Source organism: Lissotriton helveticus, chromosome 9, assembly GCF_964261635.1.
Source record: "Lissotriton helveticus chromosome 9, aLisHel1.1, whole genome shotgun sequence".
Taxonomy (NCBI): domain Eukaryota; kingdom Metazoa; phylum Chordata; class Amphibia; order Caudata; family Salamandridae; genus Lissotriton; species Lissotriton helveticus.
This window is the reverse complement of record NC_136070.1, coordinates 641,849,734-641,877,149: the sequence shown is the minus strand read 5'-3', so window position 1 is coordinate 641,877,149 and position 27,416 is coordinate 641,849,734. Positions and strand designations below refer to the sequence as shown.

General features: G+C 48.1%; 1 protein-coding gene across 2 annotated transcripts in view; it reads left to right on the top strand.

Moving 5' to 3' along the window:
- Positions 1-2,745: 2,745 nt before the first annotated feature.
- Positions 2,746-27,416, top strand: part of SIPA1 (signal-induced proliferation-associated 1) — a 246,686-nt gene continuing 222,015 nt past the window's right edge. For both annotated transcript variants that reach the window (XM_078660715.1, XM_078660714.1), the window contains exon 1: positions 2,746-3,062. The gene's annotated coding sequence lies outside the window, so the exon portion shown is untranslated. The remainder of the gene's footprint in view (positions 3,063-27,416) is intronic.

Sequence of the window (27,416 nt, the reverse complement as noted above, 5' to 3'; positions counted from 1 at the left end):
CCTTCACTGCGTCACCCCTGCCCCATGTTCCTGACGTAATCCTAATCCTCTCACCTCGGACCCGCGCGCCCCCGCCTCTCATCCGTCGCTTCATTCCCTTACTAATTATCTCCCTCTTTCTTATCCCTCACCATCATACCCCCCCTCCCTCTTTACGCCCCCCACAGACCCCGTCTTTTAATCTCCCCTCGAGACGATTATGTCCTTCACCTCTTGTTCCATCCGAGTCCCATTAACGGCATTCCCTTTCACCCTCAGGATCCACTTCGCCTTCCCCTGCAGCATCCCCTTCAGTCGGCGCTGTACAGTTTTCACCGCCCCCTCGCACGTGCGGCCCATGGGGACCCCTCTGACGCGGACAGTCCGGATATTATTCAGTGCTGCGTCAGGAAACGGCCGGCCGCTGCCTCGCGGAGAAGAACACACTGGAGCGCGGGTCTGGGACCCGGGGGCGTGGCGCACGCGCTCTGCACCCACCTTCTGGAACCTTCACCATAGCCATGCTCTTCGACAGCCCCCAACCCCACCCCTTCACACACGTGCACACAGGGGCAGTAGTACCACCCGAGACATCGGTATTATTTTATTGGGACGACCTTCAAGATTATAGGGCGAGTCTAAAAGTTAAAGAAAAAACTGGGGCGTCAAATCCAAGTATTGGGGACCAGCACCCCTAGTTTAGTTGGTGACTACATGAAGCATAAGCGAGTGAAATCAAGTGCTGGGATGATACCTTCAAGTGTTGGGGGGGGGGGGGGATTGCAGGTGTTGGAGTTAGCTCATCAGTGTTGGGGTGATGCCATGTTGTACAGTGACATCAGATGTTGGTGATAGTGTTGGGGTGATGGCAGTAATTAATTTGTAAAAAAAAAATAATAAGTGCCAGGGCCCTCGTTAGGAGGCCACTGCAGCTTGTACCTCCCATTGTCCCTCAGAGAGCAGCCAATGACATTACCTACATGACTACTAACCATCACGCTGTACAAGTGTGATATTTCAGACTATTCCAGGCTACCAAAGCTGTACGAATTGCTTGGGAAGCAGGTATTGTCATATGTAATGTATGTTGAAGTTATAAACAACTGTTTTATTGTTCATCTCTAAATTAATCGGACAGCCTCACCACGTGGCATGCTAGTATAAGTGCCAGTACAGACAATTTAGTGCTGGTGCTGAGCACCGAAAAACCCTGGCTCAAATTAAGCACTGGTGATGGTATCAAATGTTGGGACGAATAACATGAACTGTTGGTGTGAGGACACCAGATATTAGAGTGATTATAAATATTGGGAAAGAAGATATACAATCTTGTTAGGGGTGACATTAAGTGTTAGGGTCAATGACATACAATGTTCAAGAAGATGAAAAAAGGCTGGGTAAAGGAGCCATACAGTAAACCATCAAATTGTGAAGGCAGGCGACACTATGTCATGGTGCTGACGATGTCTAGTTTTGGGAGGGTGACAGTGTCAGTTGTTGAAAGGCACAACTTGGGTAATCATGCCAATGACAAAAAAATGGGGGCATTGAGTTAAGTGCTGGGAGAATGAGGATGCCCTTGAATGTTGGGGTGATTAAGTGAAATGTTGGGGTGATGCTATGTTAACAGTAAATATAAAAAGTACTTGGATTAACAACATAAAACGTCGAGAGCAATGACAGATGTTGGGGTGATGACCTCAAGTGTTGAGTGATGACATGAAATATGGGGGCAATGTCGTCATGTGCTGGGATTTACTACTTGTGGTGTAGCAGGGAGAAAATGCCAAGCCTTTGAGAACATGGAGGCACAGGGTTGGAATGATGACGTCAAGTTCGGGAAATCAATGAAATCACAGTTAAAAGGCCACACAATAACAAGTGCGAAGATGTCATTAAGTGTCAGAGGATGACAATAGCGTAAAGTCATGGGGGCGGGGCGATTATGTCTAGTCCTTGGGTAGGTCAGCGACTATTTGGGGATAACATCAGGTGTTAGCACCAACAGTAATAGGTTTTGAATATGCTATGGTTTTGGTTTGCAGTGTTACGGCGTTCAATGTCATGCGGTGCCACCTAATGGTACGTGTACTATGCTACCTTAAAACATCGTATGTTGTGCTCATGTTACGTCACACCCTGCTGTGTTGTGCTGTGCTTTGTTATGATATGCTGTATATTATATTATGGAATGCTCGATATACTATACAGTACAGTAGGTCAGCGACTATTTGGGGATAACATCAGGTGTTAGCACCAACAGTAATAGGTTTTGAAGACATGACATCACGTCTGCGGAGGTATCGCCAAATATTGTTTGACGACAAGTTAAGTGATGACCTAAGTGTTAGGGACAACAAAATAAGACCTTGTGGGCTGGCGGTCTTGGGGGCAATGGCACAAAATGAAGACGATGTGATGTGTAAGGGAAATAACTTCAAGCGTTGGGGCTAATATGCTAAGTGGTAGGTAGGGCACATCAGCAGGATATTGGTATCACGACAGCCCCGACAGCAGTAACCGCGAGGACAGGACGTCAACTTTTGGGGCACAGTTCTTCCATTCGAGGGTCAAGTGTGGGGGTTAACAATGGCAATTGTTGGGCGGGGCTCCTACCACAAGTGTTGGGGGGCTACGACGTCAAGTGTTGGTGGGGGGGCCCTCCAATCGACTACATGTTGGTGGGGCGGCTGCTCCAATCGTGAAGGGCACTGAGATTTCTCTCTCCCTCGCGCGCGCGCTCGCAGGCGCTGCTGTCATCGTGAGGGGGGGAAGGAGGGGCGCGAGAGGAAGCAGCAGCAGCGGCGGCGGCAGCAGAGCGAGAGACACGGCTGCGGCGGTGCGCGAGGGGCAGGAGCGCGCGCCGGAGAGCGGCAGCATGCTCGCAGTGCGCGAGGCGGCGCGGGGTCAGTGCTAGCGACAGGGCACGCCCAGTGGACCCGAGGAGTGTGTGCCCAGCGTGGCCGGGTGAAAGCTGCCCCTGTGGACCGGCGGGCACCCCCTGAGCGAAGAGTCTTACACACAACCACTCTCAACATGTCTTCAGTCATTTCTCAGCGGCTGGGGGTGCTGGAGTTTCTACGGTGAGCATATTGTGTTTTTCTCTCCCTTGTGCCCCCGGTGCCACACCGGTACCCTCCCTCGGGTCGGCTGCTGTTGTAAAGCAAGGGTGCCCGCGGGGCGCCGCGCTTGCCTCGGCGCTCCTTTCAAAAGAGGGCACCGGCGTCAATGCCAGGGGGGCAGAGCTGCAGCGCGGCGGCGGGGGGCGGCGGGCCCCCCAGGCGCCCGGGTCCATCATCTCGGTAGCGGCCATCTCCTCTCAGACAGCCCCGGGACCCCGTCCGACCCTTTCCTTGTAATCGTGCATATGGCTTTTTTTTTTTGCTGGGCAAGACACGAATTTCCGTTATGTCTTGAGAGCAGCAGCAGCAGCAGCCCGAGAGAGGAAGAGGGCAGTGGGGACAGAGGGGGAGGGGAGGCGCTGGAAGCTGCCGTGCAAGATGTCCAGGTGATGCGCACATTATCACAGGTGGAGGACGGGAATTCGGGGGCTTGGAGGGTTGAGAAAATGATGATAAAACAGTACCCGGCTTTTAAATGAAATCCTAAGTTTGGTGGCGGTATTTTACAGGGAAGGAAGGAGGCAGGTTATTGGGAGTCAGTGTCCCAAAGAATCAATGACCTTTGAAGGGTGGGTGTGGGGTGGCATTGTACGGGCATAGGCAGTCGACAAGGTGAATGGAATGGATGGACCACAGGTCTGATTTTGAGGGCGGGGGTCTTCCTGGGTGGCAGGGTGGGATGCAGTGCTCGGATTGCCCAGGGGAAATGTGGCTGACATATTCCGCTAGTTTTAATCCCGAGGTCTATGATGTAGAGTCACCCCCCCCCCCCTTCCCATCACCCCTTTCAACAAAGCGAACCAGGATTGATTTTTAGAGGACAGGAGGGGCGGGGAGAGTGAGTGCATGCTGTCTGTGGCATCTGTGCAGCTGGCCTAGCCCCGAAGGACACGACTGGGGAGGCAGGAATCTACAGCCATGCTGCTCCGAGTGGCCATTATGCATTGCTAGGCTGAGCTATATTTTGCTATGCCGTGGTGTGCTTTGTAATGCCTTACAACAGTATGTTGGGTCAAAGTATCTTCTGCTTTCCAGATATTATTTTAATGTGCTGCATTGTGCTATGCTTTTATATGCTATGGTTTGGTTTGCAGTGTTACGGCGTTCAATGTCATGCGGTGCCACCTAATGGTACGTGTACTGTGCTACCTTAAGACATCGTATGTTGTGCTCATGTTAAGTCACACCCTGCTGTGTTGTGCTGTGATTTGTTATGATATGTAATGTAAGATGTCTTGTAAAGCGCATGAATCACCCCACATGGGGTATCTCCGCGCTGTAGACCGCTGGGGAACCCGTCCTGGCTTTCCCTGTGAGATGGTCCCTACTGGGTATCTTCAAGGTGAAACCAGGCATCCCCGGTGTATGTGGGGGGCCGTTGTGGAGATGAGCCAAGCTAATGCACAGAGTTGCCGAGTGTGATCCCTGGTTAGAGTAGGCACCGAGGCGAGAATTATCGAGTCCGCTGACCCTGGTCCACGACCCTGCCGCGTCGGGAATTGAACCCTGGTCCCAAGCCGTCCTCTGCTTCCGGGTCTGCCGTCTCTAACCAGTGAGCCACACCACTCCACATATGCTGTATATTATATTATGGAATGCTCGATATACTATACAGTGCTGTGCTATATTACGCTACTCTCATTATGCTTCTCTGTTCTGCTGTGCTACTACTAAGCTGGGCACATTGTACACTACTCAAGCAAGTATTTGTGGGCTACACTCAATTGTACAAACCAAAGGTGAAAGCCTGCACTTTAGGGTTTTTTCAGCCTGCTAGAGGTAGGAATGCCAGTAGTTTAGTTGCTACATTTGTAAGCTGAGTCCTGGGTTATAACCCTAGCATGTACATTTGATTACACTAAATTTGATGCTCTACATTTGCATCAGTTCCTTTATCCACAAAAAATGGATACTTTGGTAAAATATTGTATCACTATTTGAAAAAGGCATATGTGCATTTGCATTACAAAATAAATACAAATATGCTGCAGTACTATCTTGGAACTGCAATATTTGGGCTCCTAAAAGTTTTAACGATCATAACCCCGTTTACCAATGTTAACCATAGTGACATGGCCACGACCTGCATTTATCCACATTTTAAAGCTGGTGATGAGTCAAAATTTGCCAGGCCCTACCAGGTAACACAGAGACAACTAGGAGCCGGGGCCTTGTTAGTCAGTCGCACTGAGTTACTTGACGATGACACTCTGTCTGACTACTTTGAAAACAGGAAGCCAAAGAACGGTGACTCTGGTGTCCCCCAATTGGAGAGAAGTTCGTGGCTGCAGAGGAATGAGGAAGTGCACAGGGAGGGGTGTCTGGGCCATTGTCAGGAGTTGGGTAGGCTGCAGTAGATTCTGGTTCGAGCTCCCTGTCCCTAAGATGTGCACACAAACCGCAGTAGCTTCTGAGGTAATGGTTTATTACTGAGGAAACAAACACTGCCTCTTAGATGTGCAGGTACGCTGCATTAAGCCCCAGTGAAGACATTGTTTATGAGAAAAAATCCATGCCTCTGAACTGTGCAGACACGCTGCATTAGGCTCTGGGGCCGAGGACGGTTTGTTAGTGGTAGGAAAGGCACCGGACGTCAGTGTAGGGCATTTGTTGTGATAAAGAAGCTCCGTGCCTCTGAGGTGTGTGGACACACTTCATTGGGCTCTGGTGTTAGGGATGGTTTGCTATTGATAGAGAACCTTTATACATCTGAGGTGTGTAGACACACTGCTTTGGGATCCTTTCCATGGATGGTTTAATTGTGACAGAGAAACTCCCTGAGTCTGAGGTGTGCAAACACACCGCATCAGGCTATGATGCCGGGGCACTTCGTTAGTAATAGATACATTCCCTGGCTCTGACGTGTGCATTAAGTGCTGGTGCATTAAGTGCTGGTGTTGGGGCACTTTGTTCGTGATAGAGAAGCTCCCTGGCTCTGACGTGTGTAGACAGTGCATTAAGTGCCGGTGCTGGGGCACTTTGTTAATGATAGAGAAACTGCCTGGCTCTGACGTGTGTAGACACAGTGCATTAAGTCCTGGGGCACTTTGTCAGTGATAGAGAAGCTCACTGGCTCTGACGTGTGTAGACTCAGTGCGTTAAGTGCTGTTGCTGGGCCACTTTGTTAGTGCTAGAGAAGCTCCCTGGTTCTGACGTGTAGACACAGTGCATTAAGTGCTATTGATGGGGCACTTAGTGCTAGAGAAGCTCCCTGGCTCTGACGTGTGTAGACATAGTGCATTAAGTGCTGGGGCACTTTGTTAGTGATAAAGAAGCTCCCTGGCTCTAATGTGTGTATACACAGTGCATTAAGTGCCGATGCTGGGGCACTTTGTTAGTGATAGAAAAGCTCCCTGGCTCTGACGTGTGTAGACACAGTGCATTACGTGCTGGGGCACATTGTTAGTGATGGAGAAGCTCCCTGGCTCTGACGTGTGTAGACACAGTGCATTAAGTGCTGTTGCTGGTGCACTTTGTTAGTGTTAGAGAAGCTTCCTGGTTGTGACATGTGTAGACACAATGCATTAATTGCTGTTGCTGGTGCACTTTTTTAGTGTTAGAGAAGCTTCCTGGCTGTGACATGTGTAGACACAGTGCATTCATTGTTGGTGCTGGGGCACTTTGTTAGTGATAGAGAAGCTCCCTGGCTCTGACGTGTGTAGACAGTGCATTAAGTGCCGGTGCTGGGGCACTTTGTTAATGATAGAGAAACTGCCTGGCTCTGACGTGTGTAGACACAGTGCATTAAGTGCTGGGGCACTTTGTTAGTGATAGAGAAGCTCCCTGGCTCTAATGTGTGTATACACAGTGCATTAAGTGCCGATGCTGGGGCACTTTGTTAGTGATAGAAAAGCTCCCTGGCCCTGACGTGTGTAGACACAGTGCATTACGTGCTGGGGCACATTGTTAGTGATAGAGAAGCTCCATGGCTCTGACGTGTGTAGACACAGTGCATTAAGTGCTGTTGCACTTTGTTAGTGTTAGAGAAGCTCCCTGGCTGTGACATGTGTAGACACAGTGCATTAATTGTTGGTGCTGGGGCACTTTGTTAGTGATAGAGAAGCTCCCTGGCTCTGACGTGTGTAAACATAGTGCATTAAGTGCTGGGGCACTTTGTCAGTGATAGAGGAGCTCCCAGGCCCTGACGTGTACAGGTACAGTGCATTAAGGTGCTGGTTCTGGGGCAGTGTGTTAGTGATAGAAAAGCTGTGTGCCTATGAGGAGTGCTGACACATTGCTTAATGCTGTAGGGCTGCAGAAGTTTATTAGTGATAGGCAGTCTGGTGCATCTGAGTTGTGCACACACTGCATTGGGCTTTGATGCCGGGGGTGCTTGCTAGTGACAGATAAGCTCCAGGATATGGATGTGTGCAGACACCCTGCATTCGTCTCTTCGGATGAATTCAGTTTTCAGTCATAGAGGTCTGTGCCTCTGAGGGTTGAAGTCACGCTACATTGGGCTCTGGGGCAGGGACAGTTTGCTAGTAACAGAGATGCTCTCCGACTCAGAGGTTGTGACACACTGCATTGGTCTGTAGCGCCAGGGGTCGGTTTTAGTGACAGAGAATGTCCATGCCTTTGAATTGTGCAGACACACTGCAGTCGTCTCTGCTGTTAGGGATGCTTTGTTAGTGGCAGAGAAGCTCACTGCCTCTGAGGTGTGCAGGTTGCAATCCTCTTTATTCTTAGAGCTGTTTGTGAGTGAGAGAAGTTCCATTAATAGATTCAGTCGATTTTGCACGATTTACAGCCCTGAGCTGCAAGTATGTGGAATCCACAACATTCTGGCGCCTAGGATGTGCTTGCAGTTAATGCTAAAGGTGCACCCCACAGTTTAAAGGACAATTTGCATAGTCTGGATGATTGGGTTTTCAGGAGAGAGCGCCATTAAAAGCATGCACTGACAAGGTTATTAATTTGGGCTTTATATTGCGAGTAGGCTACCACTATTGACTAACACAAGCAGCTCAAAAGCATAGCTTTGGCAGTAGCTATTAAGCTTCCCTCTAACACAGCAGGTGCAGCATGAGTTTAGGAGGAGTGCTCGCTTCCCCACGCACATAATAGGGACAGTTAAGCAGAGCGGGGTCAAAAAACACCCGCACGCACACATACACACACACAGACGTGTTAGAATACAGCCAGCAGGAGAGCAAGTTTTCTTCACTCACACACAGATCAGCAGTACAATAAAGACAGCAGCGCAGTTTCCCTCACACAGAATATGTCCCTATATCGCCCCAATACTCAGATCGCTATATTGGCTACTGATTAGGAAGATAATTATCTTCAAATCCTTCCTCATAATCCACTCCTTTATCCATACCTCATCTCTTACGTTTGCAGCTAAATCGCACTTCCTTCTAGTGATAAACTCTTAGTAGAAATCCTAATATGGTGGGGTTTAGGAATATAGTGTTCTCCTTCACTGCTCCTCGTGGATGGACCTCTCTCTCCTTTCAGTTGAGTTGTCTTTCTGTCTTGTCCATCTTCCGTAATAAACTCAAAACCCACCTTTTTTTATTGTGCATTTTTTAGTCTTTTTTGTTTCAGTATGTTTTACCTCTTGTAGTCTGCTTTTGTATTAACCTGTTGATTTTATCCATAGTGCGAGGGAACTTTGGTACACGTGTGTTGACAAATACAATAACAAAACACTAGGTACAGTATGTAAACAGCAGTGCAACTTTCAGTCACATACACACTTAACACTTACTGTAAATGCACAACACACGAAACCATCACACAGAAACCCCCCAAATCTAGTATGAGTTAAAGAGCTACTGTGAGCCCTAATAAGGACCCATACTCTCAAGTACCCACGACCCATGTTTTAAGCTGTACAATGCACATCCCATTCCATTTAGACAGCTTGTTCTTGAATTACTAAAGACCTCTGGTTCCAAACAACAAACAGTGCTGATCAATCACAACCCACTGACCGCCAAAGAGACACACAAAAGCAGCATACTGTCCACAGCTACTATACTGATTTATTTATAAAGTTTTATATAGTGCGAACAAGATCCCGAAGGAAATCAGAGCGCTTTAGACCAAACTCAGTCAGACATCAGACGTGTGTCTGTGATAGAATCTTCGAGACTTCAGCATGAAGGACGGTATCCAAACTCCACCAGTGCCGCAAAAACATACTAATAGAATACGGTGCTATACAGATCTCCGTAACTTAAAATAATATGTAATTTACATATGTAGAACATCCGAGGCAACAGCTGTGCACTCTTTCTTAATCCCTTGATCATTTTTGAGTTCCCATATTAGGTGACCACAGCATTTTTAAACACTATCAGATGTTCTAGGGGAGAACAAGGGTAGTGTGAAGATGCAGATGGAAAGTTATAACATGAGTTTCTGTTACCACAGTACGGTATACACGTCACTGGTAAAGTCTCCTGTGGCATACGGTGCCCAGTTGTGAAGGGCTCATCTGAACTATCGTGTGAAATTCTCAAGGCCTCACCTAGATTATTGCTCCAGCTTTTAGAGGGCACCTAAGACCCGTTATGTCCAGTTTTGGAAACTATGCCTGAATTTTTGTGTGCAGTTCTGGAGACAAACACTGGCTTATTTGTCTAGTTTTGGACGCCACATCTGGAATATGGCCTTCGGTTCTGGTGGACACAACTCAAGTTTTGTGTGTAATATTTGTTCATGGTGGGTACATTTATATGCGCATGTATATGGTTTTGTCAACGAGAAGTGGGGTGGGTGAGTGAGTGAATGAATGGAAGGTTGGTTGATAATGGCTCTGTGAGTGTGGATAGATGGATAAATCGACATGGGATTCGATGAATGTGTGAGTGGATGGTTGTATATGTTGATGGATGAGTGAGTGAGTGAGTTAATGATCCAGTGCATGGATGGAGGAGTGGGTTGATGAATGTTCGTATGGTTGAATGGGCGAATAAGTGTAATGTGCTGGGAATGCTGAATTGATCTGTGAAAGTGTTTGTTTATAGGTGACAGTATATGGGCGGTTGCATTGTTAAGAAAGAGGGCGGGTTAAGTGGGTGAATAGAAGCAGAATGGGTGGCTGCATGAGTATGGGCAGGTTAGTGACTATTTGGGAGAGTTTGTGAAACTTGGTGGACTTGTAGATGAGTAGATGGAACGATGGGTGGTGGATAGAGCAATAGGTGGGTCTGTAAGTAGATAAATGGGTGAACCTAGCTGCCACGACTGGAGGCTCATTAGAACAATCAGCTACTGGAATCACTTCCCAGTGATAACAAAGTTGAGTCAAAATAGGAACTAGATTTTTAAATATTTCTTTTTATCCTTCATGTTTTTATATAGGCAGAAAATGCCAAATTGGCTGTGGTAGAGCGTGGATCCAGAGGCTCTGGTGAGCTAGCAGAGCTTTGAGGATCGATGCACTGAAAACTATTTTCCTATGCTGTTGAGAGCACATGCCCAGCCAATCACGTCAGAGAAGCCATGCTGCTGATGCTGCAATCGGAATCTGAATGGGCAGCAAGATTAAACTCTACCTGCATAGTGCAGCTCACTCGTGGTGCTGCTGAGCCTATGCCTGCCTAATGTCTCTAAATTCAGCTTTATCCTGTGGAAACTCGCTTCAATAGCCAAAGACCAATCTAACAGCTATCCCGCCATAATCATCGACCTCATTGCATACTGGGATATCAACAAAAAAAAACTTCTATTACTTGGTTCAGATTCTTCCTGTCAATCTGCACCGAGCAGTTCATATTAAGAGCCTTAATTAGAGATTGGCTGAAGGGCCCCTCCATCAAAACATAACAAATGTCCCATACACTGTATTGCAAGTGCCACAGGCTAGGATGCGCTTGTAATAATACACTGGAAGTGACATCAGCCACATTAGTGTCCCATCTGCCAAGCTCTAAATAGGGCCCTAAATCTTTTCCGCTATCATCCACATCACATGCTGGTCCCCTGAGCCCAAACCTCCCTGCAAACCTCTTTAATATCTATAAGCTCCCCTGACCAAACCCCTCTTCAGTCAGAATGTTGGAAACTAAAGTGAAGGCAGGTGGTAGCCAGAACCACATCAAACTGGATGAGCCATCTGTAGGTCTTGTAGCCCGCTAGTAGAAGCACGTCTAGCACTGGATTCTGGGAAATTGGCTCTGTCTTAATAGCCAAATGACAGAGATCATCCTCTTGGGTGCAGAAAACCAATCACCTCTCCCTTTCACCTCGCCATACTCAATAGGATGACCAGCACACCAGTACCAAAATGTGAACGCCCTAAATGACTTTGTATATCAAGTGAACACAGAAACCACAAATGTGTTCCATTGTTTCTTTTGCTACAAGAGGCAACCCCTTTCCTTCTTCACTCTGCAAAATTAGCCTTTGTACTTGCTATCATCACAGGAGGATTTTGGTAACAGCCAGTCCACTGGTTATGCCACGCAGAGACATGGCAAATTGGAAAGGGTAAAAATTGTGATGCTCAGCTCACATTTGGGCCGCATTGTGATGATCCCAACGGGTTATCGCTCCATTAGCTTCAGGTCAGTGAGAGGACACAAATCAAGGCACTTTACATAGTCCACATATCCAACCTTGGCTGTACAATAGGTGACCTGAATAAAGCCCTGCACTAGTGCTCTGGATCCCTGAGAACAATTTCCCTGAACCTACTGTCTGTATGTTGGTTGAAGCTGAAACAATTTGGATGCAGATCTCTCCATTTACGAGGATTCCCTTCTCTGGGATGCCATTCTTTAGCCCTTGAGATGCGAGGAGGATTTTATAAGGATCCAAAAAGAATAACAAATTATTCTCCTCCACTTGGTCTACGGCTCGTGCACAGTAGATACAGTCTTGGGAGGTTATTTAGGGATTGGTAGACGGTAATCCATTCTGCCTGGATAGCGGAGGCATATACTCCGCATTTTTGGCAACCTACATCTCACCATATTTGGAAATCTCTGCTTGCCTGGCAGATATCCCTTTGAAGGAGCCTCAACTACAGCAGCTCATTTAAATGCATTGTAAGTTTGCTCAACGGCCTCCATGTTTCATTCGGGCCTTCAGGAGTCTGTTCTTGAAAAAACAAAAAAGTAGTAGCCCTGACATGCTTTTTGGTTTGGGACAGCTAGGCTTTTCCTGGCAGGTACAAACAGGGAAAGAACAGTACATTAGAACGTTTACCCAAAACAGATTGGATCGTAGAGCAGCGGCTCTATTGGCGGAAAAATTACGGGTCACCTGACTATATAGAGCAGGATGACAGTTAGTTTGGGACACAAAGTACTCTGGCCCGCTAGCAGTAGTGTACCCTGTTTGCAAAACTCTAAATAAATAAGGCCCATAGTATCCAGAAAACTAACAATACCTACTTCTAGCTTATCAGAGACCTTGGACTGAAGCCTGGTCACCAACATTGGGGACCTTGCGCTGTTCCATCAAACCTTCAACAGAGGAGCTGTCTAAATGATCTTCTTGGCGGGTGGATCATGAACCTCCCATACCACTGATAGCTCTGAAATAACACTGCCAAGATCGTTAACAGTGGAACAGTGAATCACGTATGCCCTCTGCCTTATGTTATGGTCCTTGGCACGTTGCCAGAAATGTGGCATACAACGTTCACAAAAACTTGAAGACAGGAAATAAACACAAATAGCCAGGAACAAGTAGGGAATTGTCCATTGGCCACACAGGACCTATGGAGTTCCATTAGGCAAGCACGTGGACAAACCATATTGACATGTGGGAGAGACCCCAATCTGCCATTTCTTTGCATTAATGTGACTACACATATTATATATTCAACATAAAACTGACAAAGGTAACAACTGCAGGCGTTCTAGTCTTTTGAGCTACGACAGCCAGCCACACAAGACCACTCTCACCGCAAAGCTTGACCAGCTATCTAAAATGAGGTGGCCATGCTTGCCCTAATGTCAACGCTTCCTTTGATTTCAAAGCTTGCCCTGCTCTGAGGTTTCTTGTGACGTCAAAGCAGGCCTTGACATCAGAACAATGTCAGGACAGGTCGTTTTTTTAAAGTTTTCATAAACTTTCTCTTTTCTCCCCGTCAAAAATGGCATCACACAGAAAATGTTCCAGTGACCCATATACAACTCACAAAATCAACGCAGTAATTGACATAAGTCAATCATAGCATATAGGTGTTAATTGAGAAATTAAATGTGGATCAACTTCCGTGTACCTCTGGGGAAATATCTTGACAGAGCAGTTGTTGCTTGCGAATTTTATATACCAATGTTCGTACTTTTCTGAGATTGGGGCACAGGAACACTGGAACCGTAGACTCTCTCGGAGATTACTTTACATACACTGATTTCATTTCTTTGTTAGGGCCAACGGCACACCCTCACCCGCCATTTCCCCTTTGCGAGGTCAATGATGACTTGGACGGTTGGGACTAAAAGGTTTCATAGTATTAGTTTGGCCGCGGGCAGTTGGCATCGCCCCCTCAGTCTGGGTGTCAGATGACGTCAGGGCGTCCCTCAAAGTAGAGAGGTTCACGTATTGGAGGACGCATCCTGGTGGTGAGGAAGCCGTCGGACCGGCCCAGCGGCCAGGCCTGACGCGGTGGGATTGGAATCTGGAGCCCGTCCACCCTGCACCCCGGGCCGGCCGAGCCAGGGCTCAGAGAATAGGGAAGGCAGTGTGCGCTTTAGTGCGCGGGCGGTGTGTCAGGGGCCAGTGTGTATGGAAAATGGGATGAATGGACCGAGGAGCTGTCATCTGACTTGCAGGGAGGCAGACATCTAACTCTCTCTTGGTCTTTCTTTCTTTCTTGCCTCGCTCTTTCGTTTCCTTTTAGTCTTCCGATTTTATCTTTTTAAATTGTTCTCATTCTTGTCTCGTTTGCTTTAATTGTAATTGCATTTATATAGTGCTAACCACCACATATGAGATGTTGAAGTGCTTTTTTGGCGAGTAGCACGTTACTCTGGAACCGAAAAAGGATTCGTGGTGAATTAGTATAGGGATATATGAACTTAATTTGAGCAGGGCAGCATATGTGAGTTGGCAATTTGGTTTGAAAAAGGATAGTGGAGGGATAGAAGAGGGAAGGGTTTGCATTTATATAGCGCTTGCTCCCCATGATGAGGTGTCAAAGTGCTTTTCAGCGGATAGCATGCTACTCTGGAACCCAAGCAGGATTAGAGGGGAAATAGTGTAGGGAAATATGAAATTAATTTGAGCGGTGGACATGCAAGTCTGTTAGTTGGTTTTAAAAGGATAGTGCAGGGATAGAAGAGGGGAGGGTCTAGAAAGTGATTTTATTTGGAGGCAGCAGTAGGAGGAGGTTTGGGATGGGTAAAGGGGTAGGGAGGGGGAGAGTCAGAGGGAAAGGTTAAGAAAGGCTTGTTTGGGAGTGAATAGTAAAAGAGGTTTGAGATGATAAAAGGAGGGGTCGAGGAGGGAAGCGTCTGGAATGGGCTATTTTTGGGTTCATAGTAGTAAAATGGGGTTTGGGAAGATTGGAGGTAGAAGATATATTGAGAGATGTATAGGGTGTGCATGTGCCCCATTTCATTTCAATTTTTCCAATTTCTTTCCATGTTAATTTCTTTCCTTCTCCCCATCGCCACCTGCACCATTTCACTCTATGTCTGCACCATTTCACTGTATGTGTCGTCAGAGCTGCCGGGTTTTATAAACTATTCTGAGTGCTCCTGGTGCTAATAACAGCTTCAGAGCACTCTCACAGGATTCTCTGCAAGCTTTCTCGTCGTGAATGTCAGGGTGCTTTTCACACTTTGCTGGAGACGCAGCACCCATGCTCGGAACACCTGCCCCTTTCTGTCCTCTAGCTAATTTCCAGGCTTTTCTTTCGCTCTTTCCTCGCTCTGCTTTCCGGCCCATCCCGTACCTAATGAATAATTCATGTTCCCACATCTGTGATTACAGAGGGAGCATTCTGGTCACAAAGCCAGTGTTAAAACACGGAAGCGCTTCATCACAAAATGGAGCAGTGTTCCTGTGTTCATTCTACGGATGTGGCATACAATTGTGCAGCATTCATTTCACAAAGCTTTGCCACTCCGTAGTGAGGTACAATTATGTATTTTGTAAACTACAGTGCCGTATTACTGTGATAGGGTTGTAGTCAGTTACATTTCAGTGCATTTCCCATTTGAAACGATTTAGTTGTGACACTGTATACTGCAGTATTTTTTATTATAATGTTGATGTGATTTTTGTGCTAAAGCATTTTCATTGTAGAGGCGTAGATTTAGTGCACTATACTGCAGTAGTAATTATTGTAATGTGAATTTGACGCATTATATCGCTAATGATTGTTGATTCAGCACGTCATATATTGAGTTATTCTCGGAATAATGCGTTGAATTTGGCAAACTATTATGCAGCTTTCCCGCAGATTTGGCACTGTATACGGTATTGCTGCATTCCTGTGGTAAAGCTGGCCTTTGTTACATCGCACTCCATTTTTTCTGTGGCAATGATGCTGACATGGCATACAATATTGTAGTATTTGTAGTACGTCTATTGATTTGCTTTGATATTTTATGTAGTGCTAATATACCACCCTACAACATAGAGCTAATATGACATATTATGGCAGCTTCAGGGAACTCTCCTACACTGTAAGCATGACGAAATGTCAATACTTCGGGCTGTGCACTTAAAGTGATCATCGTGCACCTAAGGGTGCATTCTGGGAGGCGATTCACATTCACTGAAGTGCCTAAATTCATCCGTCTTGGTGACACCTGCAAGGCCCCATCTGGAACAGAACACCCAGGTTCTATATGAAGGTGAGCTGAATGGGGCTAGGGACACCGATGAGAGTGAACTTTGGACTGGTGGTCCTCCGAGTGAAAATACTCTGCTTTAGAGGTTGGGTAGTGCAACAGTGCTGCAAAACGCCCTTGGAGGTGGCTGCTGAGGCTAGCAGGATGCTGGGCTCGTAGGCCAGAACTGTGCCCCTACCAGAGTTATTTATATAAACCTACCCCATCCTAATCTCACACTATGCTGATTTTGCTACTTTGGTTAACAGAGAGCCTCAAAGTATACCCTAAAAAAGAATGCATCAGTTTACTTAAAGAACTAGCTGTAGAGCGCGAGGTCAGGGCCTCACACGTGGCAAGGATACACTAATGACTGGACACACACACGAGCTGGAGGGTATGCCGGAAAAGACCCCGAGCGGTCTTCCGCGCTTTTATTATATACCTCGGGGCGTGCCCGTCCCGAGGGTGAAGGCATGCGTGTGCGTGTGTCTGATACAATGTTGTTTAGAGGCCGGGTGGCTCTCTACATCCCTCCTTCAATTTAGTTCATCTGACAGACTGCTCTTGTACTTAGCTAAGGGGAAGTCCACACAAAGTCTCGTAGCCTTTGACTGGGCCCGGGATTGGGCCGCAGGTGATATCTGTGATTGTGCCGGACAGGAGATCCAGCAGCCCCGGCCGGGGTTGCTTCACCGTCCCGGGCTGGAGGTGTATGCTCAGATGCCTCACTTCGGGGACTGATGAGTTGACGTCCGTCTTCGCCTGACCTGTCATGGTTCGGGTGGGACACCGAGTTTTGATTCCCGTGTCCTACGTCGTCCTGCCGGCCTGGGTCTGCATCGTTGCTTCATCAGTGTCTCTGGGATCACCATCCGGTCTCCCTATTCTTTTGAAGCAAGACACGTTGCGTGTGACAGTCTGTTGGCCGAGACGGGCAGTCACCATCGTTCCCCGAATCTTCTCGATGGTCCATCTTTCCGGTTCAAATGGGGTTCTGAATTTCCATCCTGGGTGGCGATCTTGCACCACCACGGTGTCTCCTTCCTGAAGTCCAGGTTGTCTGGCATGTCTCCCCTCGCTTGCCTTCTGATTTGTGACGGTTCTCCGAGACTGGATCGCAGCACTGTCTCTCATTTCCGGTGTCCAAGTGGAGGACGTGGGGATGTTACCCCTTGGGGCCCTCTTGAACAGGACATGTGCGGGTGCACATTGTGTGGTACTATGTGGAGTCTGCCGGTATGCACTTAGAAATTGGTCTAAAGCGGCTTCTGGGTCTTTGCCATCGTTGACGGCGATGCGGAGTGCCCTATTGAGAGTCCGCATGAGCCTTTCCACTTCGCCATTTGCTTGCGGCCATAAGGGTGTGATTCTCCGCTGTTTTATCCGTAGTCCTTCCAGATATGCTTGGAATTCTCTCCCTTGAAAAGGCGGCCCATTGTCCGATTTCACTTCCTCTGGGAGTCCCATTGTGGCAAAGATGTGGTCCAGCGCTTTCTTGACTTGCCCAAACGCGATGGAGGAGAGCAATTCCACGACAGGGAATTTAGAAAACGAGTCTACAACAACCAACGTGTGTCGACCATCCGGGAAGCTCCCGAAGTCGATGCTCAGCTGAGTCCAGGGTGTTGTCGCCGCTTCTTCCGTGATGACTGGGGCCGGAGCTGGATCTGACCCAGTGATGGTGCATGCGTGACAGGATCGCACCATGTCGTCCACCATGCGATCCATGGCTGGAAACCATACTTTGTTGCGCAATCGGGCTTTCGTTTTGGCCGTCCCTTGGTGGCCCGCGTGGGCTATCGTAAGTATGTGTTGCTGGAGGCTCGCGGGCACAACGATGAGATGTCCTCGCAGTATGATTCCTTCGTCTCCGATGCTTAACTCATGGCGGATCTGCCATAGCTGTTGTTGGGCGTGGCTTACTTCCGGTCGAAGTCCTTGTGATCCATCCAGAAATCTAGCCCAACTTCCATTCTCGAGGGCTGTCTTGACTCGGGTCAGAGTCTCGTCGTCAGCGGTGGCCTCCCCTATCTCCGGCAGGGTGAGTGTGTCTGGGCAAGCAGCCATGGACACCATGTGGACAAACTCTTCCACGACTTGCCCATCTGCCAGCGGGATCGCTTTTCTGGTTACATCTGGGTGTCTGGATAGATAGTCTGCTGGATTGTGGGCGCTCGGCCGAAAGACCAGGGTGAAATTGTAGCCTTGTAGCTGGACTGCCCAACGTTCAATTCGCAGGGGAGCGAGTCTGGAGGATCCTGTGAACAGTGGTAAGAGCGGCTTGTGGTCGGTTATGATGGTGAAGGGCTGGCCGCAGAGGTACAAGTGAAAATGGTGGCAGGCCCACTTGATAGCTAATGCCTCTCGCTCGATCTAAGCGTACCGCGTTTCAGTGTCTGTGAGGGCCTTGCTCGCGTACGCCATGGGCTTCCACTCGTCCCGGCCATATTCTTGAAGCAGGACTGCACCAAGGCCTACCGGGCTGGCGTCTACGACCAGTTCTGTTTTCCTGCGCGGTTGGAAGTAGGCCATCGTGGCCTTGTCCAGAAGGCTCGCCTTGATCTCCTGGAAGGCTTGGTTTGCCGTGCATGTCCATTCCCACTCCTGATCCTGTCTTGTGAGTGTTCGGAGGGGCTCGGCCAGATCGGCTAAGTTGGGTATGAATCGGCCACAGTATGTGGCCATCCCGAGGAAGCTTCTTACTTCAGATGAGTTCCTGGGCGTGCTGGCATTCTGGATAGCTTCTGCCTTTTTCGGGTCGATTCGGAGCCCTTCGCGCGTGAACCTGTAGCCAAAGAAGTCCACGGCTTCCTGATAGAATGAACATTTCGCTCGGTGGAGGGTTAGTCCGTGTTCTTGGAGTCTCTGTAGGGTGGCCCTGAGATGGGCGTGGTGTTCCTCCAGCGTGTTCGAGTATATGAGAATGTCATCACTCAGATTGATGACCCCGCTCAGTCCAGATAGAACTTCCTTAATCGCGTTTTGAAATACCTCGGCCGCTGATGATACTCCGAAGCTTAACCTCTTGTACCGTCGGAGTCCGACATGAGTAGAAAAAGTCGTGATATATCGGCTGCTTTGTTCAAGTTCCAACTGGTGATATCCCGCATTGAGGTCAAGTTTGGAGAACCACTTCGCCCCATTGAGGTCGGCGACGATGTCATCCATGGTGGGTGTGATGTGACGCTCCCTTTTCACGGCGGCGTTTGGCAGTCTCATGTCGACGCACAGCCTGATGGCGCCAGGCTGTTTGGGTTTGTGGGCCACCACCAGCGGGGATACCCATGGAGTCGGTCCCGACACCTTCTCGATGACGTCTAGATCCTCAAGCCTCTTTAGCTCCTCTTCCACCTGAGGGCGGAGGTTGAACGGTACTCTTCGGTGTCGCAGTGCGACGGGACAAATGGAGGTGTCTATGTGCAGTTTGACTTTCTTGCCTTTGAGCTTCCCTATGCCAATAAAGAGAGCTGGGAATTCTTTTAACATGTTGTCGGCGTGTGATTGATGGACCTGGTTGGCGAAGAAAACCAATCCCAGATCTTCCGCAGTGTTACAGCTGAGCAATGTTCCTTTCTTTCCTTCGGTAATGTGGAACCGGGCCTCTGTAGTGTACTCTCCATTGCTGATGGTGGTGCTAATGACACCGCGCAGCGGCAGGGGTTCTGTGCCCCCATAGGTGTATATTCGGGCGTTCGACGGGGCAAGTGTCGGTCTGGGCGACATTTGGTCATATTGGTCGGAGTCCATGACATTCACTGAGGCTCCAGTGTCAATGAGTGCTCTGATTTCTGAGCCTTCCACGGATATCGTGCACATGGGGGGTGGCCTTTTCCGGGTGGAGATCCGGCTGACATACGATATCACAAACACTTCGTCGTCCTCCTCATCTTCATAATGCGGCCTTCGGTCTTGGGCATGCGTGTCAGGAGGTGGGTGTTCTGGTTCTAGCGATAGTTGTCTCACCCTTGAAGTCATCGACCGAGGCCCATATCCGCCCCGTGATCTCTGTGCATTGGGCCTGTATCTCCCTCCTTGGCACACGGCGGCAAAGTGATTGAGCCTGCCACACTTCGAGTAGGTCTTTCCTTTCGCGTTGCACACTGCGGTTGCTGCGTGGTCTCCACCGCAGTACGCACATTGAGTATCCCGGGGTTGCCACTGTCGCGCTCGTCCGCCCGTTGGTCTTCTTTGTATCGCGTCCACGGTTTCCTCTTTGATAGGCGCCATTTTGGGCGCGGCCTGCGGGGCTATGGGGGACCGGAGCGCCAGCTCCATTTCGTCCGCTCTTGAGTCTGACAGTTCGTGGGAGCGAGCGAGGACGAGGATGGCGTCCAACGTGATTCCCGGTTGTCTGAGGATGAGCTTTCTGAGTAGTTTCGACCTACACCCCACAATGATTTGGTCCCTTATCTCCTCACGCGGGTCGACGAATGGACAGCTGCTGGCCAGCCGGCGCAGCCTCGCGTAGTACATGTCCACCGATTCGGTCTCAGTCTGCCACGCCCGCTTGAATTTAAATTTCTCATAGTCGGTGTTCACTTGGGGGTCAAAGTGGGTATTCAGCGCGGCCACCGCCGCGTCGTAGTCATCATCCTCTCCGGTGTTCGGGAGGGACTCGAAGAGGTCGTATATTTCCGGGCCTCCATAGAGGATCAAGAGCGATCTCTTCACGGTATCATCTGTTTCTCGGGTCCCTCTAAAGTACAGGTTCAGACGCCCCAGCCACGCCTTCCATCGCGGTGCCGCAGTTGTGGGGTCCGCAGTCTCACTGAAAGGTGGAATGGGGGCCACCCCGGTATGGGCATGACTGATCACGTGCGTGTCGGCGTCACGACGTTGAGGTGGGCCCGCGGGCCCTGGTATTGCGGCATTCGTGGCAGGCGCTGTGGGCGCGCCTCCCGTGGCGTTGTCGGGCATGCTGGTGACTCCTCCCTGGGCTCACTCCTCACTTGCGCTGGCCGCGCTGCTCGGTATGGGGCAGGGTTGGTGCCTGCGCGGGCGTCTAAAGCACCGCGTAGGCAGATGGCCACTCACTAATGTCCTCAGGTGAAGTTGGCGTTGCCAGTGGTCGTTCAATTGCCTTGAATTTATTCCCTGGTAGGGCAGCTGTTGGCTTAGCCAAGGCTTGTTTGTTTGCCTTGAGCAGGCTGTCCAAGCAGCGCAGGAGATAGCGTGGGATGGCGTAGGGCAGGGCAGGCGTTGGAGGCTCCGCGTGGCCGGGCCTCGGGGCTGACGTGCAGCGTCTCCCCACTTCGCCCCTCCCCCGCCGGGGCAGCACGCCTCACGAAGCGCGCTCGCGCTACACGCAGATCAGAGGGCGAGCCCCCAGGCAGCGGCGCTCATAGCGCGGGGGGCCAGGCAGGGCCGCAGGGACTGTGCACTCACCAGGCAGCTCCCGCTGGCTGAACACGCTCCGTAGCAGGAGGCGCGTGGGCGGGGGCCGTTGTCGAGCGAAGGCAGCAGGCCGGCGGACGAGCTCCGCGGCCAGGGATGGTACCAGGCAGCCACAGCAGGCAGGAGGCAGCAGGTAAGGAGCGAGCAGCTCCAACAGGCGGCTAGGCACGCGCGGGGGCGGTACCGGCCTCGTCGCCAGTGTAGAGCGCGAGGTCAGGGCCTCACACGTGGCAAGGATACACTAATGACTGGACACACACACGAGCTGGAGGGTATGTCGGAAAAGACCCCGAGCGGTCTTCCGCGCTTTTATTATATACCTCGGGGCGTGCCCGTCCCGAGGGTGAAGGCATGCGTGTGCGTGTGTCTGATACAATGTTGTTTAGAGGCCGGGTGGCTCTCTACACTAGCCTTTACGCTGGCCTTTGCTGGCTTTTAACGGTAGCAGACCAAGGCAAGAAAGAGTGAATGAGTGACTCTGTGAAGGAGTTTGTAGATGTCTGGGGATACGTGGACTTTTGCCACAGCATGCAGTCCTCGAATGATCTTGTGCTCTCACATCATGATTGTTCTAATGTGGCTCTAGTTTGCACTCTCATGACCCCAATCGCCAAGCTCCTACAAATCCAGAATGGAGCAACCAGACAAGTCCTAAACCTGAACAAGCATGGATACATTACTCCCACTGTAAATAGACCCACACTGGCTGCCAGTTGCAAGTGGAATCTCATACAAAGTCCTCTGCCTTGCTCTCTGTATGATCCATGGGTTGGCACTAATCTTTTTGCAATCCAAGCTCAGACTGTGCGGTCAAAGGAGAAATCTCATATCTGAAACAACCCGTCCCTGATATTTCATCCATTCAAAAACTTCAATTGGTGGAGCTCCTTGTATAATTATACAAGCTTTGGAAAAATATTCCGAATAAAATAAGGCTCAACAGCAGTCACCTGGAAGTCTGGAAAGCAACATAGACTTTCATGTAAACTAAATCATGATTCAGCTGACTTCAGGACAGAAAATATACCAGCTTGTGCACCGAATCTGTCAACCAATCACTTTTTGAATGGATGTCCCACTTTACCAACAGATATGGACATCACAGAGAAACCAGTTAGGGTGGGGTGCTATTTCAGGATAAACCTTTCAATAAGGAAGTAATCTGCCAATGAAGTTAGAGAGAATTGCTAGCCTTTTTTCATACATTGCTGTTTTCTCACTCTCACATTCACTGTTTTCCATTTTTGTTCACATCAAAGAAACCAACCATAAAAACCTATAACATTAGGGTAGGAGAACATCTAGCAACATGAATTACCTAGATGGGATCCTGAGTGGAAGACAAGCAGTTTTCCTTAGCTGCAATCCAGCTTCCCAAATATAGCAACAGTCAAACGGAGGCACATCTTTTCATTTTACCACGGCTGCCTCTCATTAGTAAGATCTGAAAGTTGTTGGAAATTCCCTGTTTAGAGCCTTTTCTACCAAGGCAAGTTATGTACTTCTAGAGTTGCACTGTTACTATTAGTATTACTGTTAATTAAATTTATAGAGCGCACTGATCCCTTAAAGGCAAAAGAGGAGCAACGAAAAAACGGAATTATAAAGTGTAAAGCCAGGTTATTAATGATTTCCAACTTGACTGATTGCTCTGTGGATAATACAAAGTGATTAAACATCACCCTTTTTCGTGAAGGCATCCAGTTCAGTGCATCCAGTGCTTCTGTTGGCTAAGTATGGCGAGGACGAGATATTGCTAATCTAGCTGCCACTACTTGGATGTGGGAGAGGTGTTTCCAAAAATATTCTGGAGCCCCCCAAAATGGAGTTAAAATAGTCTAACCTGCTCAGAATGGCAGACTGCACCACTAATGGTTGGTTGTGGCTAGATAAAAAAGGGCAGAGGCACTTGGATAAGGCCAAGGATTATGAGAAACAGTAGTGTTCCAGAGGAAGAGCACAATAATTCTGTCTTCTCCACATGGAATTTTAGGGAGTTTTGACTGATCCAAGCCATAATGTCCAGCATACACTGGAGGAATGCCTCGAAAGGAGTGAGAGAAGTAGGGTCAAATAATTGGGATCCTGGAATGTGAAGGGTGGTGTGATGTCATCCCATAACCACAGTGACTCTTGTAGGTCTTTCCTAAATTTATCTTGATTCCCCAGGTTTTGATAAAATCAGAGACAGGGTTCCCAGTTTCTATTACTTGCTTCCTTTTGGCCCTGATAAGGTAGTTATTACCTTAAAGGCAGAGGGTCGTTGCCACAGACTGGCTCTTTACCCTCTGAATTGCTAGTCCTTATCAGTGCCAGCGTTTATATCCTTCCATAGCTGTAGAGATTCAGGTGTCTCATGGACCATTTGCCATTTGCTTGTACAATTAATACTGGGATATTGCCAGTCGAGGTGAGGCTTTGGGGTTATCAGTGCCTTGAGAGGTGCCTGATTTGTAGTTTACATTTCTAGAGAAGAATATTCGGAATGGCCATGCTGTTGCCACCTCAAGGGTTAAATGTTCAGATATAATGGTAACTGTGGAAAGGGCTGCTTTGGGTGAGAAGTTTGTCTCTTGCCGTCTGCCCGTAGAAGCTTTGATTTCGTCCTTGGGATCTCCTTTTAGTTGAAATGACATTGCCGATACCTCCCTATGAATATTACGCTCAAAATTCCCATACAGTTGTTAACTGTTAAGGACAGCTTTCCAGGTGTACTCTAAGGCTGTGAGGTTATGCCTCGACAGGACCAGATCTTTCTAGATGTTTTACCATCTATTTGCGGCCAATGATGAGTTGTGGCACGAATAGTGAGTTTAACCCGATTATTCAAATTGCTCTTTTTAGTAAATGACCACATTCAAAATGCACGTTGTACAAAAGCCTTGACAGGAGTCTCTTCCTCCTGGTTTGAGTTGAAGGGAGTTTTGTCCCTTGATATTTGTTGCACGTTCACCAGAGTACCTCCCTGGATCTTTGAAATTCACCAATAAAACAGGATGTTCCCTTGAACGTGAATAAATGAGGTGAGCCAAAGGGTCAAGAGAAAACAATAACAAATTTGTTATTGTTTTCTCTTGACCCTTTGGCTCACCTCATTTATTCACGTTCAAGGGAACATCCTGTTTTATTGGTTAGCTAACCCCAACTCCCTTGACTCTCGTTAAGGGGTACCTCTCATACTTACCCTCTTTGAAATTCACTACAGGATGCATGCTAGTGATCTGTCAGGAAAAGACACACAATTGATGGACGGAATGCAGAACAAATCAAAACATTCACCCCCAGTCAAGAGATCTGGGTTAGATCCATCATTCTTTTGCTCACCATGCCACCCCAGTTTAGACCTGGCCATATGCAAATCAGTCTTGACCCTGTGCCTCATGGGAACAGTCTAGCCCAAACTGCCAAGCCAGATCCTCTCTGGACCGGAAACAAGCATCCTAGGACCGGTTTCGGGGTTTCACCCCTCTTCAGCCAGCATAGCTTGATTCTAGTGGCACAGTGAGCCCAGGATCCACGTCTGGGCATACCTGGCGCACTTAGGGCGAGAAAGCAAAAAATACACAATTGATGGACGGAATGCAGAACAAATCAAAGCATTCACCCCCAGTCAAGAGATCTGGGTTAAATCCATCATTCTTTTGCTCACCATGCCACCTCAGTTTAGACCTGGCCATATGCAAATCAGTCTTGACCCTGTGATTCATGGGAACAGTCCAGCCCGAACTGCCAAGCCAGGTCCTCTCTGGACCAGAAGCAAGCATCATAGGACCTGTTTCAGGGTTTCACCCCTCTTCAGCCAGGATAGCTTGATTCCAGTGGCACAGTGAGGCCAGGGCTGCGCATACCTGGTGCACTTAGGGCTGGACGGAATGCAGAACAAGTCAAAACATTCACCCACAGTCAAGAGACCTGGGTTAAATCCATCATTCTTTTGCTCACCATGCCACTCCATTTTAGACCTGGCCATATGCAAATCACTCTTGACCCTGTGCCTCATGGGAACAGTCCAGCCCGAACTGCCAAGCCAGGTCCTCTCTGGACCGGAAACAAGCATCCTAGGACCGGTTTTGGTGTTTCACCCCTCTTCAGCCAGGATAGCTTGATTCCAGTGACACAGTGAACCCAGGATCCACGTCTGGGCATACCTGGCGGACTTAGGGCGAGAAAGCAAAAGACACACAATTGATGGACGGAATGCAGAACAAATCAAAGCATTCACCCCCAGTCAAGAGATCTGGGTTAAATCCATAATTCTTTTGCTCACCATGCCACCCCAGTTTAGACCTGGCCATATGCAAATCTGTCTTGACCCTGTGCCTCATGGGAACAGTTTGTAGTCTGCCTAGCGAAGGCTTTTATGTCTTTTCGAGTATGGGCCTTACCCTAAGCCAAAGACGCTGCTTCAGTCTATTTGATTATATAGTTTACAGTGATGATAAAAACCCAAAATGGCTGCACATGTCCAATCCCTGTGTGCTCCAATGGATTTCCCGAAACTTCACCAAAGGTCGATTAGTTTCTGCATCTCATCTCTAGTTGCAGAATAAAAATAGTTCTACACTTTTGCACTTTAAGTGTGCACCTCCTCTTTATCTTTCTGCCGCCACCAGTTATCATTGAACATTCACCTTTTGGTCATTCCTAGATTACCCTTTGGCCAAATTAAATTATTCTTTGCACCATGCAAAAGAAGAGCACAGATTTGTATGCTCCTTCAGTTGGCGTCAATTGGGATCCCAAGAAGTATGGCTGAAACTTGTAGAGATATTACTTTTTTGAAGCTGTCCTTCGGGAATGGTTTGTGATGTTATATCTGCATCCCAATATATCTACCACTGCTTTTTTGAAGTGTCAGTGTTTGTTGCACTTGGCAATCAAGCGATAATACAGCTGTCCTGTTTTTTGCAAGTTGTTCTGGCACCATGGAGAATCAATTGTGATGGTCCTTGACCTGGTTGATGTTAGTACTCTAGATATAATTCCAGAAACACGGCATTCTCCAACTCCAAGCTAATTTGTTTTTCTGCAACCAAATAGATTTTTTTAGCAGCCATGGATGCTTAGGATACAAAATCTTTGGTGACTTCCCTTTTTTGTGTCATTGGATGAGGGCTGCGACCTAAGTTGATAATAAGGATGCATTCTTGTATTAAATGTAAGCATCTTTCCTTCAATCTCTATTTATTTTTTCCTGTTAAAGAGCTTCTCAAAATGGCAGTTCCACTTCTGTTTAGCAACCGTCTTTTACAGCCGAAAGAATGTGTATTTTAGTGCAAGAAAATTTTAAACTTAAATTAATATACATATAGCTTAAGAAATGAAAGTAGCTGTTTCTGATTTCCAGGGCTGTGAGCCTTTCTCATATCAACTAGATTTTTATTTACTCGTAGTGCATACTTAAGGAGTTAGTGACCCTGATAAGTGACACAAGACGTGATGAAATGAGTCTTTTGATGATAATCCATTATCCTCTATTTGCCTTCAACTGTATTAGGTTTCTTTCAGTGCCTAATCTGGATCCTGGATCCTGTGTCATCTTGGCATACACTCAAATAATGTAATTGAAATGTGTGAATTTTTAAAAACGTTTTAGGCATTGCATTTTGCCTGTCAGGCACGACAGTAACTAAAAACCACTTGAGTTAATAAATGAGGTACATTGTTTAGAGTTAGGGTGTGGCACCAGAACATAGAATGTAGAAGAGTGCCCGTAAATGCAATTTATGTTCAAAGCAACAGTGAAACATTTTGGAGAGGAAAGTCAGATTATTCCACAAGGTACTCTATTATTGCTATTTGTAAAGGTGCAGCCGGTGCAAGCTACCCACGGTTTTCAAACTAGCAGTGGGTGAGATACTCAGTAGACCCAAAGGGTTGCGTCATTCCTTTGTTGAACCATCTTTCTCATAAATCTGTTTTTTGGTCTCTTGAGTTAATGGAAGTCCTCCTCACTGCTTACATCATCTGTAATACATTGGCGTTAGGTCATACTGCGTACAAAGTCTCTCAGTCAACCAGAGTAATTTGTTAAATACTCTTTGATAGTTTGGATCACATATCCACACTCACTGTCATTGCTTACGTGGAGCATGCAGAACTATGTAACTAAGTCAGTGCTGGGACCGAAGGTTTTCTTGGAAGCCTGCTGTTAGTCTGAATAATGTCG